This window comes from Palaemon carinicauda, chromosome 26, assembly GCF_036898095.1.
Source record: "Palaemon carinicauda isolate YSFRI2023 chromosome 26, ASM3689809v2, whole genome shotgun sequence".
Taxonomy (NCBI): domain Eukaryota; kingdom Metazoa; phylum Arthropoda; class Malacostraca; order Decapoda; family Palaemonidae; genus Palaemon; species Palaemon carinicauda.
The window spans coordinates 105,000,351-105,015,255 of NC_090750.1; the positions used below are offsets into that span (position 1 = coordinate 105,000,351).

The 14,905-nt window shown below is 40.9% G+C and overlaps 2 long non-coding RNA genes across 4 annotated transcripts in view; one reads left to right on the forward strand and one right to left on the reverse strand.

The window, feature by feature from the left end:
• Positions 1 to 14,905, reverse strand: part of LOC137619754 (uncharacterized) — a 315,346-nt gene that overhangs the window by 274,605 nt on the left and 25,836 nt on the right. The gene's annotated exons all lie outside the window — the stretch shown is intronic.
• Positions 1 to 14,905, forward strand: part of LOC137619753 (uncharacterized) — a 60,790-nt gene that overhangs the window by 32,537 nt on the left and 13,348 nt on the right. For 2 of the 3 annotated variants that reach the window (XR_011039971.1, XR_011039973.1), the window contains 2 exons: positions 7,586 to 7,717; positions 10,486 to 10,617. This is a non-coding gene — a long non-coding RNA (uncharacterized lncRNA). Of the gene's footprint in view, positions 1 to 3,945; positions 4,083 to 7,585; positions 7,718 to 10,485; positions 10,618 to 14,905 lie in introns of all 3 variants that reach the window. The other variant, XR_011039972.1, reaches the window with a different exon arrangement.

The following is a 14,905-nucleotide window of genomic DNA, read 5'->3' on the forward strand; positions in this document are numbered from 1 at the left end:
TATTGTTCACAAAGCAGGGGTTCGCATCTGCACAGGTACTTACAGAACATCTCCCATTGACAGTCTCTATGTTGTTTCTGGCATACCTCCCCTTTCCATTCGCAGAGAGGAGTTGAGTTTGAGGTTTTTAGCTAGGTCCCTTGCTGTGAGAAACAGTCCTAACTGTAAATATGTTAGGGCGCCTTTAGATCGGGCTCCTAACAGATCTAGAGTGCCTAAGCCTTTGGAAGTACAGCTGAAAAATGATGCTAGAGAAGTAGGCTTGTTAACAGCACAGATAGCAGAGGTAGGATATCCCAAGTCTCCTCCTTGGCGTAATCCACCTGTTAAAGTATGTTTTACGGCAGGAGGGAAAAATACCTTACCTAGTAGGGTAATGAAAAGTGAGTTTTTAAATCATGCTGCTCAACATCATGGGAAACATGTTTTTACAGATGGCTCCAAATCGGCTGCAGGAGTTGGAAGTGCAGCTGTGGTTGGGGATATTGTTATCAGAAGGAAACTCCCATCCTCTTGTTCAATATTTACTGCTGAGCTGTACGCAATAATTCTCGCAGTCCAACATATTTTTAAAAATGGCAACCAAAATAGTTTTTATACAATTTTTACTCATTAAAACAAATTATGCCAGGCCATCATCTAGTACAAGAGGTGCAGGACTGGTTAGTACTTCTGCAGTCTAGGAAGAGTATCAGTGTTCACTTCTGTTGGGTCCCTGCCCATGTTGGGGTGGATGGAAATGAACAAGTAGATAAGGCAGCAAAGGAAGCTTCAGGGCTAAGTAATCCATCCCCCTTGAGTATTCCTTACAAAGATCTTAAAAGTGAGATTCATCTTTACTGTAAAAATAAGTGGCAAGCTCGATGGTCTGCACTGACCACCAATACAAAATTGAAACAAATCCACCCATTGGTGGATAAATGGTCATCTTGTAATTCTACAAGTAGAAGGGATACCATTATTTTAACTAGGCTGCGTATTGGCCATACACATGCAACGCACAATTATTTAATGAAGAGTGGGGAAGGGAGACAGGCCCCTCTTTGTAATACCTGTCAAGTGACAATGGATGTTAAACATATTTTAGTCGATTGTCCTGTTTCTAATCTTCAGAGGAGGACATATTTACTCCAGGACAAACCTTTAAGAGATATACTGGGGGAAAACTGTAATACCCTGAACTTGAGAAAATTTATACAAAGTATTGGGTTATATTACGAGCTATGATTGATTTTGTGAATTTATTTATTTATTTTACCCTCTTGATCCCTATTTATTTCACATCTAGATTTTATTTTATGAAAGTGTTGCGATTTGTATTAAAGGTTAAAATGATACTAAATGGTGTGAGTATACAGATATGATTGAATGATTTTCGTTATATAGCGCTGAATGGCCTTTGATGCCCCAGTGCTTGGCTTAATGCCTAAATCCTATATTCAATTTAATTCAACCTCTGGCGTGTAGCGTGTATGACTGTATGGTTAGTCTTATGCCGTTTTTTTCACTAGCTAATGATTTTGGGTATCTTTTTGAAGATGCAAGAAGAGAAGCAAATAACTTAGCAGATAATTGTTTTTCATGTTAAATTTCTGGAATGAGATTTTGAAGAATTTTCAGATTATGGATAAGTAAATCTCTGCAAAATGAAAATGTGAACTTGAAAACATGTGCTTATTTGTATGTATTATTATTATTATTACTATCCAAGCTACAACCCTAGTTGGAAAAGCAAGATGCTTCAAGCCCAGGGGCTCCAACAGGGAAAAATAGCCCAGTGAGGAAAGGAAATAAGGAAATAAATAAATGAAGAGAACAAATTAACAATAAATCATTCTAAAATAAGTAACAACGTCAAAACAGACGTGTCATATATAAACTATTAACAACATCAAAAACAAATATGTCATAAATAAACTATAAAAAGACTCGTGTCCACCTGGTCAACAAAAAAGCATTTGCTCCAACTTTGAACTTTTGAAGTTCTACTGATTCAACCACCCGATTAGGAAGATCATTCCACTAGGGACCCAGCTGTGCATTTCACTTGATGAATTTGAATGTTATGAAGCAACTGCTATGGAAATGCCACCAGATGTTGCTTACAAGAAGGTACGCAATTGCGGAGATGCGCCTGATGTATATTTGAATGCCAGAGACAAATAACCACATATTACACAGTTTAAAGGTGGCTCATGAATGGCAGAGGCAAGGGACAGTGACATTGCCCTAGAGACTGACCGTATATGATCAGCGCCCAGGCCTCCTCTCCACCCAAGCTAGGACCAGGGAAGGCCAGGCAGTGGCTGCTGATGACTCAGCAGATTGACCTATAGGCTCACCCAAACCCAGATTGACCTACAGGCTCCCCCAAACCCCCCAATCTTAGCTCACAAGGATGGTAAGGTTGCAGACACTAATGGCACTAACGAGTCTGAGCGGGACTCGATCCCCCGATGGGCAAACACCAGGCAGAGACGTTGCCAATTAGGCCACAGCATATTTGAAACTTGGGTTAAAAAGAGAGATATAAAGACATATAACCAAACTTTTCTAATTGATGTACTACTACCACATAATGTCACTTCATCTAGTATTCTCAGTGCTATCAAAAGCCTATTGATGCTTATGCAGAGGATTTCAACAGTAGTTTCTCAGCTGAGCTTCAGCTGTTTCATTCATATGTGCGCTATAAATTCAGTTAACCCTTTTACTCCCAAAGGACGTACTGGTATGTTTCACAAAAGCCATCCCTTAACCCCCATGGATGTACCGGTACGTCCTTGCAAAAAAATGCTATAAAAATTTTTTTTCATATTTTTTTTAATTTTTTGAGAAAATTCAGGCATTTTCCATGAGAATGAGACCAACCTGACCTCTCTATGATAAAAATTAAGGCTGGTAGAGTAATTTAAAAAATATATACTGCAAAATGTGCTGGGAAAAAAATAACCCCCTGGGGGTTAAGGGTTGGAAATCTCCAAATAGCCTGGGGGTAAAAGGGTTAAACAAAAAATGTAGAAACAAGATTCCGTCATGCTGAACTTTATCAAAGGGATTTTGACGTAGGGAAAATCTATTTTTGGGCTCGAGCCCTGTCGTCCTGATGGAAGTTCCTTCTGGCACCCCCCGGAAACGACTATCCAAAGATATCGCGTATAATCAGGGACGTATCCTAAGATAACCATAGATATCTGCACCCCAAACAGACCTTACCCAGTCTAATCCACAAAGGGGAAGGATAAATAACGAGCTGTTACACATCCTATCACCTTCGAGTGCCCCTATGCGTTCCTGCTTCTCATTCCTTCGAACACAGCTGTTAGCTAGAAGATAATACTGAGTGTGCTTTTCCAAATGTAGACATTGGCTTTCGTATATTTTTAACATCAGTGGTCACAAACTTTTCAGCTGAAAGCTCATTTTCTCATTTGAAGCATTAAAAATCCCATCAGAACAACTGGATGCTTTATCTCTTTTGAATATAAAAGCAGATGTGTTACGTTGGATCAGTTTTGAGGATCTGTTAACCCTTTTACCTCCAGGCTATTTGGAACTTTCCAACCCTTAACCCCCAGGGGTTATTTTTTTCCCAGCACATTTTGCAGTATATTTTTTTTTTTTTAATTGCTCTAACAGCCTTAATTTTTGTCATAGAGAGGTCAGGTTGGTCTCATTCTCTTGGAAAATGCCTGATTTTTTTCAAAAAATTATCAGAAATATGAAAAAAATAATTTCTATATCATTTTTTAGCAAGGACGTACTGGTACGTCCATGGGGGTAAAGGGATGGGTTTTGTGAAACGTACCAGTACGTCCTTTGGGGGTAAAAGGGTTAAGCTATTTTCACAGTGAGATCTGTTGCATATTCATATATTGTTTTCTTTAGAGTGAAATTCCGATTTATTCCCTTATCAAGGCTAATGGTGTTTTGTTTCAATTCCAGCATCATATGAAGATGAGCGCTAGAACAGCAGCCTGGCAAATCCAACCCCCCACGTGACGCCCAACCACACATCTATCTGGGATTGGACCTGCTGCCATGCAAAGGCTAGAAAACCTCTCCACCCATTACCGTGTATAGTGAGTATCATATTCATTTAGACCAGTGATTCCCAAACTGGGGGGCGCGCCCCCTTAGGGGGGCGCCAGGAGCTTTCAAAGGGGGCGCAAGTAGTTAAAATAGTAACAATGAAAATAAAAATGTAGTAATTATGATGTCTTTTGTTTTACAATACTACATAAAAATGGATAAATCAATTACTAAGGAGGATGTGTAATATTTTTTTATGTGGTCATGATCCATGAATGATTGTATTAAGAGTAAAAATCATGTTTATTTTTGCAGTAATTTGTATTTTTTCCAGTATTTTCTATCAATGTAATAACTGTAATCTGTATAATGCTAAAACAGTTTGAAAAAAGTTTATGATAAAATTTTGTTTCATCATAATATATTTATTTTACCCATTTTCTATGAACAATGTTTATTTTATTGAAATAATACTTTCTACTTGGGCAGAAATTTCAAGGGTGGGGGAGGGGGGGGGGGCATGGGATCTATGCTTAATGCAGAAGGGGGGCGCAAGGCAAAAAAGTTTAAGAACCACTGATTTAGACCTTCACTGTGGGTGGGCTTGGGAAGAAGGGTTTAGGACTAGCATGCCCATTCTCCCTATGTCTTTCTCAATCTCAAGTTAAAAATATCTCATCAGGGTATGAAAGAATTATTCTTCAAGGGTTAGAGGAAAGAATTAGTAAAATCTTGTGGTTTCATTGATATAAAGGCCTTTATTTGGAATGATCAATGTAGTCTAAGTGTCTATCCTCAACTCCGTGAACAGCCTGATAGATTTCTACTCCCTTCACAGCATCATTGAATACTCTTAAAGTCCAGAAATTTCAATTTTTTTCCCTCTATTGTTTGTGTGATAATTTTGCAAAATATTCAAAATTGTTTGTCAATTGAAAGTAAACTACTTCAGCTACTGTATATTATAGAAAAAAAAGTTGAGAATACATTTTTAATAGAATTTAAGTAAGGTGTTCCAAATAAGGTCCTGTTGTTAGTAGAATTTTATAGTTTTCTGTTTTTTTCTTTGTCAGATTTTTTCCATAAATTTAATTCTATTTTCCTCCCTGCATATTTTTTCCATCTTATAACTTTTAGGTATTCTTTGTCAAACATTTTAACCCTTTTACCCCCAGGCTCTTTGGAAATTTCCAACCCTTAACCCCCAGGGGGTTATTTTTTTCCCAGCACATTTTGCAGTATATTTTTTTCAAATTGCTCTAACAGCCTTAATTTTTGTCATAGAGAGGTCAGGTTGGTCTCATTCTCTTGGAAAATGCCTGAATTTTTTCAAAAAATTATCAAAAATAAAAAAAAAATGTTATAGCATTTTTTTGCAAGGACGTACCGGTACGTCCATGGGGGTAAAGGGATGGGTTTTGTGAAACGTACCAGTACGTCTTTTGGGGGTAAAAGGGTTAAGTAATCCTATATTGTTGCAAATACCAGCCATATTGCAACGACTGTTTGGTACCCTTGACAGTGAGGCATTTGTTGATGGCATGCCCCCTCTTCAAAGGAAACATATGCATTATCTATTTGAGGCTCAGGATAAAGATGACAGGTTCATCTTTGCCAAAATTCATAGACGTGTCCTACTTTGCTAGCGGTATTTTTGGATTTATTTCAGAAGCAGGTCATCTGAAAGCCATTAACTTTTTATAATGACATCTTCACTTTTATTGTTTTATAGGTAGTAGGTTAGGCAGGGTCAGCTACAAAGAATTTACTTGGAAAACTTGATATTGTTCACAATGCTGGGCTTTGCATCTGCACAGGTGCTTACAGAACATCTCCCATTGACAGTCTCTATGTTGATTCTGGCATACCTCCCCTTTCCATTCGCAGAGAGGAGTTGAGTTTGAGGTTTTTAGCTAGGTCCCTTGCTGTGAGAAACAGTCCTAACTGTAAATATGTTAGGGCGCCTTTAGATCGGGCTCCTAACAGATCTAGAGTGCCTAAGCCTTTGGAAGTACAGCTGAAAAATGATGCTAGAGAAGTAGGCTTGTTAACAGCACAGATAGCAGAGGTAGGATATCCCAAGTCTCCTCCTTGGTGTAATCCACCTGTTAAAGTATGTTTTACGGCAGGAGGGAAAAATACCTTACCTAGTAGGGTAATGAAAAGTGAGTTTTTAAATCATGCTGCTCAACATCATGGGAAACATGTTTTTACAGATGGCTCCAAATCGGCTGCAGGAGCTGGAAGTGCAGTTGTGGTTGGGGATATTGTTATCAGAAGGAAACTCCCAGACTCTTGTTCAATATTTACTGCTGAGCTGTACTCAATAATTCTCGCAGTCCAACATATTTTTAAAAATGGCAACCAAAATAGTTTTTATACAATTTTTACGGATTCCAATAGTGTTTTACTCATTAAAACAAATTATGCCAGGCCATCATCTAGTACAAGAGGTGCAGGACTGGTTAGTACTTCTGCAGTCTAGGAAGAGTATCAGTGTTCACTAATGTTGGGTCCCTGCCCATGTTGGGGTGGATGGAAATGAACAAGTAGATAAGGCAGCAAAGGAAGCTTCAGGGCTAAGTAATCCATCCCCCTTGAGTATTCCTTACAAAGATCTTAAAAGTGAGATTCATCTTTACTGTAAAAATAAGTGGCAAGCTCGATGGTCTGAACTGACCACCAATACAAAATTGAAACAAATCCACCCATTGGTGGATAAATGGTCATCTTGTAATTCTACAAGTAGGAGGGATACCATTATTTTAACTAGGCTGCGTATTGGCCATACACATGCAACGCACAATTATTTAATGAAGAGTGGGGAAGGGAGACAGGCCCCTCTTTGTAGTACCTGTCAAGTGACAATGGATGTTAAACATATTTTAGTCGATTGTCCTGTTTTTAATCTTCAGAGGAGGACACATTTACTCCAGGACAAACCTTTAAGAGATATACTGGGGGAAAACTGTAATACCCTGAACTTGAGAAAATTTATACAAAGTATTGGGTTATATTACGAGCTATAATTGATTTTATTAATTTATTTATTTATTTTACCCTTTTAATCCCTATTTATTTCACATCTAAATTTTATTGTATGAAAGTGTTACGATTTGTATTAAAGGTTAAAATGATACTAAATGGTGTGAGTATACAGATATGATTGAATGATTTTCGTTATAAAGCGCTGAATGGCCTTTGATGCCCCAGTGCTTGGCTTAATGCCTAAATCCTATATTCAATTCAATTCAACCCACCGCTAACTAGCGGTGGGTAGTTACACCCTGACAAAAAATTTATCTGCTGATTTCAGCTTCGCCGAAATAATACTCCTCAGTAAAGAGCTTCAGGTTTTTATTGCTAGAAAAATACAAATTACCTCCAAATTTGTCATATTTCATAAGTTGAAATCTTATTGAAACCCCTTTTGGCTTGCCTTTTCTCCTTGGCTAACTTCATGTAATTTAACACGGGCAAACCTTTCCTCACATTCAAACACATCAATAAGCTTCCAAATAATGGTGTGACTAACGTTAACTTTGTGTTTCAGGGTGCAGTGCTGCTGAAGGCTATTAAAGTGTAGTATAAACAAGTGTCCCTCGTCTGTACATTGATGCCGAACATTCTATCTACATAGGATTTTGACTGCCTGTATCCACCGACATCATCAACTGGCAGGAAGGTAAGGGCAAGAAAACAGGACATTTAAACAATCCAAGAAAGGAAGTGCTTAGTTTAATCCATTCTTTTTCAGAACTTTTTCAGGATGCCCCAGGTAGAAGCCTGGTTTTAAGCCATGATGTTGACGTGGGGGGTGGTTCCCCTGTAAGAGTCCTTACCATCTGAACGCTGTAAAATTGAATTAGGTCAGTAAGGAGATCAACTACATGTTGGAGCGTGACCTTATTCAGCCATTAGTGAATCCCCGGAGCTCTCCTATAGTACTGATGTGGAAGGCGGATGGCAAGTTCCGCATGTGTGTGGATTATCGAAAGGTTAATACCCACACCAAAGGTTATTCTTTTCCATTACCTCGTATTGATGACTGTCTGGATCGGATCGGATCTGCCAAGTTTATTACTAAATTGGATCTGTTGAAAGGGTACTGGCAGGTTCCATTGTCCGATCGTGCTCGTGAGATATCCGCATTTGTTACTCCTTTCGGACTTTACGAATGTAAGGTTATGCCCTTTGGCATGAAGAATGGTGCATGCACTTTTCAGAGATTAATAATGAATAGGGTCATTTGCAGTCTAGAAGGAACAGATATTTATATTGATGATTTCCCTACTTGGATGCTAGTTCCTACCAGGAGATCATGCTCTTCTATTGGTCGGCATCTACTGTACTGTATCCCATTGTGCATCTACGTATGGGCGTTCCTGTGTCTTCACGTTTCGGCAACGGTATTGTACGCAATGACTTGGTGTTTGTGATTTCGCTTGCGTAACCATTTTACTGTAGTACCTACTGCTATCGTGTGTGATCCTACGATACATCATTAGCCATGGGTCCTAAGAAAGTTGCTGATGTTTAGGGAAAGAAGAGTATGATGCTTTGCATGGAGATGAAGATGGAAATAATAAAGAAATACGAGGCTGGCATGCGGTTAAGTGTGCTCGCGAAGGAATATGACTGAAATCCATCTAGGATGGGAACGATCCTTAAGCAGAAGGAAGCTATCAAAGCAGCAACACTTTCTAAGGGCGTAACTGTTTTCTCCACCAAGTGGAGCCACCTCCATAATGAGATGGAGAGACTGCTGTTTGTCTGGATAAAGGACAAAGAAATGGCTGGAGACACTATCACTGAAGCGATAATCTGCCAGAAAGCCAGCTCCATTTTTGGTGATCTCGTGCGTGCTCAAGCTGATGCAGACTCAGGAGAAGGAACATCGAAGCAGGAACCCCCCCAGAGTTCAAGGCTTCTTGTGGGTGGTTTGAAAAATTTAATAGACGTTCAGGCATTCATTCGGTGGTGCGTCATGGGGAGGCAGCAAGCTCGGACACGAAAGCTGCCGAAGCCTCTTAGGACGTTCAAAGAGTTGACTGTCCGGGAAGGCTACAGTCCCCAGCAAGTCTTCAATTGCGAAGAGACTGGGCTTTTTTGGAAAAAATTGCCGCCTCGAACATACATCACGGCAGAAGAAAAGAATCTACCTGGGCATAAGCTTATAAAGTATAGGCTTACCCTTGCTCTCTCTGCAAATGCCAGTGGGGATTGCAAGGTGAAAGCCCTGTTGGTGTATCACTCCGATACTCCTCAAGCTGGCAAGACCCACAAAGTTGTTAAGGAAAGTCTAAACGTGTTGTGGTAGGCTAATGGAAAAGCCTCGGTAACGAGACAATGAATATTTGTTTTGGCCCAACTGTGAAAAAGTATTTGGAAGAGACGCGCCTCCCTATGAAATGCTTGCTGGTACTGGACAATGCCCCTGCTCACCCTCCTTCCCTCCATGAAGATATTGCACCACAGTATTCCTTCGTCAAGATTCTCTATCTTCCACCGAACACAACCCCTCTCCTCCAGCCCATGGACCAGCAAGTGATTCAAACTTTAAGAAACTACATGAAATATCTCAAGAGATGTTTCGAAATTATTGAGAGCACGAACGTCGCCCTTCGTCAATTTTGGAAGTAGCATTTTGTTATTGTCATATGCCTCAAAATGATTGATCAAGCTTGGCAGGAGATTTTAAGGTACACATGGAACTCTGCTTGGAGGAATCTGTGCCCTGATGCCGTCACTGTGACGTTATGTCAAGTCTCTTTTTTTACTAAACTAGTTATTGTTATATTGCCTATTTACATACATACATATACCAAGGCACTTCCCCCAATTTTGGGGGGTAGCCGACATCAACAAAGAAACAAAAACAAAAAGGGGACCTCTACTCTCTATGTTCCTCCTAGCCTAACAAGGGACTCAACCGAGTTCAGCTGGTACTGCTAGGGTGTCGCAGCCCACACTCCCACATTATCTTATTGCCTATTTACTTATAAAAAAAAATCTGCATGTTTTTCCCGCAATCCATATATCATCCCTTTCTAATAATACTATACTGTTCTACTTCACTTTAACCTTTCAATTACAAAAAAGGATGGTTAGTCGCTAGTGCTGGTATGAGCAGGCGTGTTAGCCTACCCTGCTCCCCCACCGCTAACTAGCGGTGGGTAGTTACACCCTGACAAAAAATTTATCGGCTGTTTTTAGCTTCGCCGAAATAATACTCCTCAGTAAAAAGCTCCAGGTTTTTATTGCTAGAAAAATACAAATTACCTCCAAATTTGTCATATTTCATAAGTTGAAATCTTATTGAAACCCCTTTTGGCTTGCCTTTTCTCCTTGGCTAACTTCATGTAATTTAATACGGGCGAACCTTTCCTCACATTCAAACACATCAGTAAGCTTCCAAATAATGGTGTGACTAACGTAAACTTTGTGTTTCAGGGTGCAGTGCTGCTGAAGGCTATTAAAGTGTAGTATAAACAAGTGTCCCTCGTCTGTACATTGATGCCGAACATTCTATCTACATAGGATTTTGACTGCCTGTATCCACCGACATCATCAACTGGCAGGAAGGTAAGGGCAAGAAAACAGGACATTTAAACAATCCAAGAAAGGAAGTGCTTAGTTTAATCCATTCTTTTTCAGAACTTTTTCAGGATGCCCCAGGTAGAACCCTGGTTTTAAGCCATGATGTTGACGGGGGGAGGGGGGGGGGTTCCCCTGTAAGAGTCCTTACCGTCTGAACGCTGTAAAATTTAATTAGGTCAGTAAGGAGATCAACTACATGTTGAAGCATGACCTTATTCAGCCATTAGTGAATCCCCGGAGCTCTCCTATAGTACTGATGTGGAAGGCGGATGGCAAGTTCCGCATGTGTGTGGATTATCGAAAGGTTATTCTTTTCCATTACCTCGTATTGATGACTGTCTGGATCGAATCGGATCGGCCAAGTTTATTACTAAATTGGATCTGTTGAAAGGGTACTGGCAGGTTCCATTGTCCGATCGTGCTCGTGAGATATCCGCATTTGTTACTCCTTTCGGACTTTACGAATGTAAGGTTATGCCCTTTGGCATGAAGAATGGTGTATGCACTTTTCAGAGATTAATGATAAATAGGGTCATTTGCAGTCTGGAAGGAACAGATATTTATATTGATGTTTTGAATATTTAACTTAGCCGGTGAATATATAATAGCTGCAACTCTATTGCTCGACAGACACATACAGTAAAAACTCGCCAGCGATCGCTATACAGGTTGCGGGTGTGCCCACCAGCGCCAACTGTCGGCCAGATACCACTCTCGATGTAAACAAAGACTCAATTTCTTCTCTGTCGACGTGTCGACAAGACGTACTTTTACTCGCTGTAGAACCTGGAGTTTTTCCCATCATATTTGGTGAAGTACTTTAATTTGGTTTGAGCTTTCGCAGTGCAGGTGTTTTATCTTCATCTTAAATCTTGAACTCGTTTTTGGATAGATTAAATTTTTGATGACAAAGAGAGTATGGACTTTCTTTGACTTTTAAATGGCCGACCCTTCCCTTAGACGGAAGTGTGTTTAGGCTTTTAGCAATTATCTTATCACGTTATAAATTAATTATAGATTTTCCTCTATATATTTTATATCTCACCGCCTTTATTAGGCCTCTTCGATTAACTTTCCGTTTATAATAAACATAAAAATAAATTTTAATGATTTGTTTATATGCGACCTTCCTGAGAGTAGGCGGTCCTAACTTGGAAACCGAAGTTAAACAACGTTGAGCCCTTTCAATCGTAAATAGCTTTTATAGAGCTAATGATTTAAAACTTTTTAAATGAATATTTTTTAATAGATATTTTATGAAAGATTTTCTTTGAATAGTCTTCGTACTGTTTCAAAGATGAACTAACGTTTAGTTTATTTATGCTACGCAGTTTGCGCTCTATCGTTACGATAGAGAAAGAGAGTATCACGGTTTCACTTTGCAGAAAGAGTAAATCGATTCTGACGTTTTGTTCATTCTTCTTTCAAAGCTTAAATGTTTTAAATTATATTTTAAAGGAACTTTTTAATTGAAAAACTTTTCAGTTTTTTTCCTTTGGTCAAATAACATGTTTTTTTGACGAAACGTAAGTGGGCTCTTCTCTTAGGTGCGTAATCAAGAGAGAGAGAGAGAGAGATAGAGACGGAGGGAGAGAGAGGGGAGAAAACGTTCCGTTCAAGCGGGTAACGTTGTTCTCGAGTTACTCTCGTCCCTAGTCTCTGTACGGGGAGAAAGGATAAAACGTTTTTAGTTTTTTATTCTCGTCCCCAGGCAATGTACGGTGAGAGATTGAAAACGTAGTTTTGAATGAACTAGTGTTTAGTCTCTTCCCCAGCCACTGAATTTTTTATCTTAAAATATGTTTACTGTTTTTTGCTGGTATTAATGTGCTTGCATTATACGTCTGATTTCGCTATTACTACCTTTTGATGAGGTTAGAATTGCGTGCTTCAGGTAGAAATCAGTAAAAGTTTCGATTTCAGTGAAATAAGTGCTAAACAGAAAATCGTAGTGATAAAGTGATATTGCGCAAAGTGTTATCAGTGTTGCGACCGAGGGTTCGTCTGTTCGTGCCTGTCGTTCGCCTAGTCCGGGACCTCTTGCAAGCTCCCAAGCCCAGGGGAGAAGTAATGTCGTACGACTTATGGGTTCGAGAGGCCTTGATCAGCGAACAGACGTTCCCTCTATGGTATCGGGTGTATCTTACCAAGATCACCCCTACCATAAGGCGAGAGAGACGATTTTCTCCTCGTCATCCGAAGGCTTTTCGCATAAGAAACCTGAAACAAGGTTTCGAGGCCCTTAAGCGAAAGTCAGTCCTTTCAGGACAGGTCCAGCGTCCTGGTTGTAGCCATTAGGACAGCTCTGACCCTATGCAGTCATCGGAAGACTGCTCGCCGCCTAACAAAAGCGTAACACAGACTCCGAGTCTTTTTGTTGGCAAGGTTTTGCGGTCACAGACGTTACCCTCGTCTCTTACCGCAACCTTTTCCGTTGATCCTAAATGGGTTGTACGGCAAGACATGCAGAATAAGCTTGCCTCCCTTATGGAAGACTATTCTGCCGATTAGTCCGTTGAGCCTAGCCGTTTATCTCATCGAGATCCTGGCTTTCAGCCAACCTAACGTTCCTTTGTGCGTCCTGTTGACGTTGGCGCAGCTAAGTCACGTCAGTCAGGTTGTTTAGAACCACACTCGATGCGGTCTCGTGTGGATTTTCAGCCACATTTGGACGTTAGGCCACTTGCTGATGCTCCTGTTGACGTTCAGGACGTTCGCTAACAATCGGAGTTGACTTGTTTTGACGCTGTGCGTCAACCTCCGCATTCTAGAGTTGTTTTGACTGCTCAGTCTAGGCGGTCAAAGCAGTCTCGAGTGGACGCTGTGCGTCCTCACGCACCTGTTGTTGTTGACAGTTCACAGACTGTCAAGCAGTTACATGACGTTGCGTCCTGGTCTCTCGCACCTGTTGTTGTTGACAGTTCACAGACTGTCAAGCAGTTACATGACGTTGCGTCCTGGTCCGCTACTAATGCACCAGTGCGTGTGGACTCTGCTTGTAAAGCATTGCCACCACGGTAGGTCTCTCCCTTGCTTGAGACTCAGCTATTATCGGACAAGGTTCCTTTAGATGAGGAAGTTGCTGTTCCCCCTCCTACTGATATTCCCTTGAGGACTCTGTCAGACGGAGAGGAGCCTAAAGCTGCTTAGCCCTCTATGGACTTTAAATAAATCATGCTGATTTTTAAGGATCTTTGTCCGGATCTTTTTGTAACTGCTGCTCCTCGTTCGCCTAAATGTCAGAGCTTACACTAGGCCTAGCTACTTCGAAGCCGTTGTTTTATAAGCTAGTGCTCTCTCGCTCTCTTAGAGAGCTTTACATTTGCTAGGCGACTGGTTTATCACCAGGAGGAGTTTGGGGGATACAGCCTTTGCTTTCCCTTCTTTTAAACTGGCTTATAGAGCGAGAGTCTGATATGACACGAGAGAAGTTCTCGGCTTGGGAGTTCCTGCCTCTGCCCAGATAGACTTCTCAAATCTCGTAGACTCTCCCTGGCGCCTGGCCAGGAGACGCTCCAAGATTTTACAGGTCAACTTCACAGCTGTTTTCGAGCCTTTGAAGTTTTGCTGTACAATTATGTCATGCATAAACAAGGCTTTCAGGGATGGCTCCAATGATCTGACAGCCACGTTCTCTGCAGGGACAAGTCCCTCAGGGATGGCTCCATGATTTGGCAGCCATGTTCACTGCAGGAGTACGTAAGAGGCAAGTGCGCTCAATGTGTTCATTGTCAAGACAAACTTCACGATGAAGTCTACCAGGCTGTCTTGACAGCATTTATGGAAGGCGACTGGATGGTCTCTCTCGACCTTCAGGAGGCATACTTCCACATTCCTATACACCCGGATTCCCAACCGTTTCTGAGGTTTGTTTACAGGAATGTGGGGTACCAGTTTCGAGCTATCGGAGATCAGAGCCTCCCTGTACTTGGACGACTGGCTTCTCAGAGCCTCTTCCAGTCATCGCTGTCTGAAGGATCTCAATTGGACTCTAGATCTGGCCAAGGAATTGGGACTCCTAGTCAATTTGGAAAAGTCACAGCTGGTCCCATCCCAAACTATTCTGTATTTAGGGATGGAGATTCACAGTCAAGTTTTTCGGGCTTTTCCGTCGGCCCCCAGAATAGATCAAGCCCTGCTCTCCATCCAGAAGATGCTGAAGAAAGAACGCTGCTCAGTCAGGCTGTGGATGAGTCTGGTAGGGACGCTGTCATCCCTGGAGCAATTTGTCTCGCTAGGAAGGCTACACCTCCGTCCTCTTCAATTCCATCTG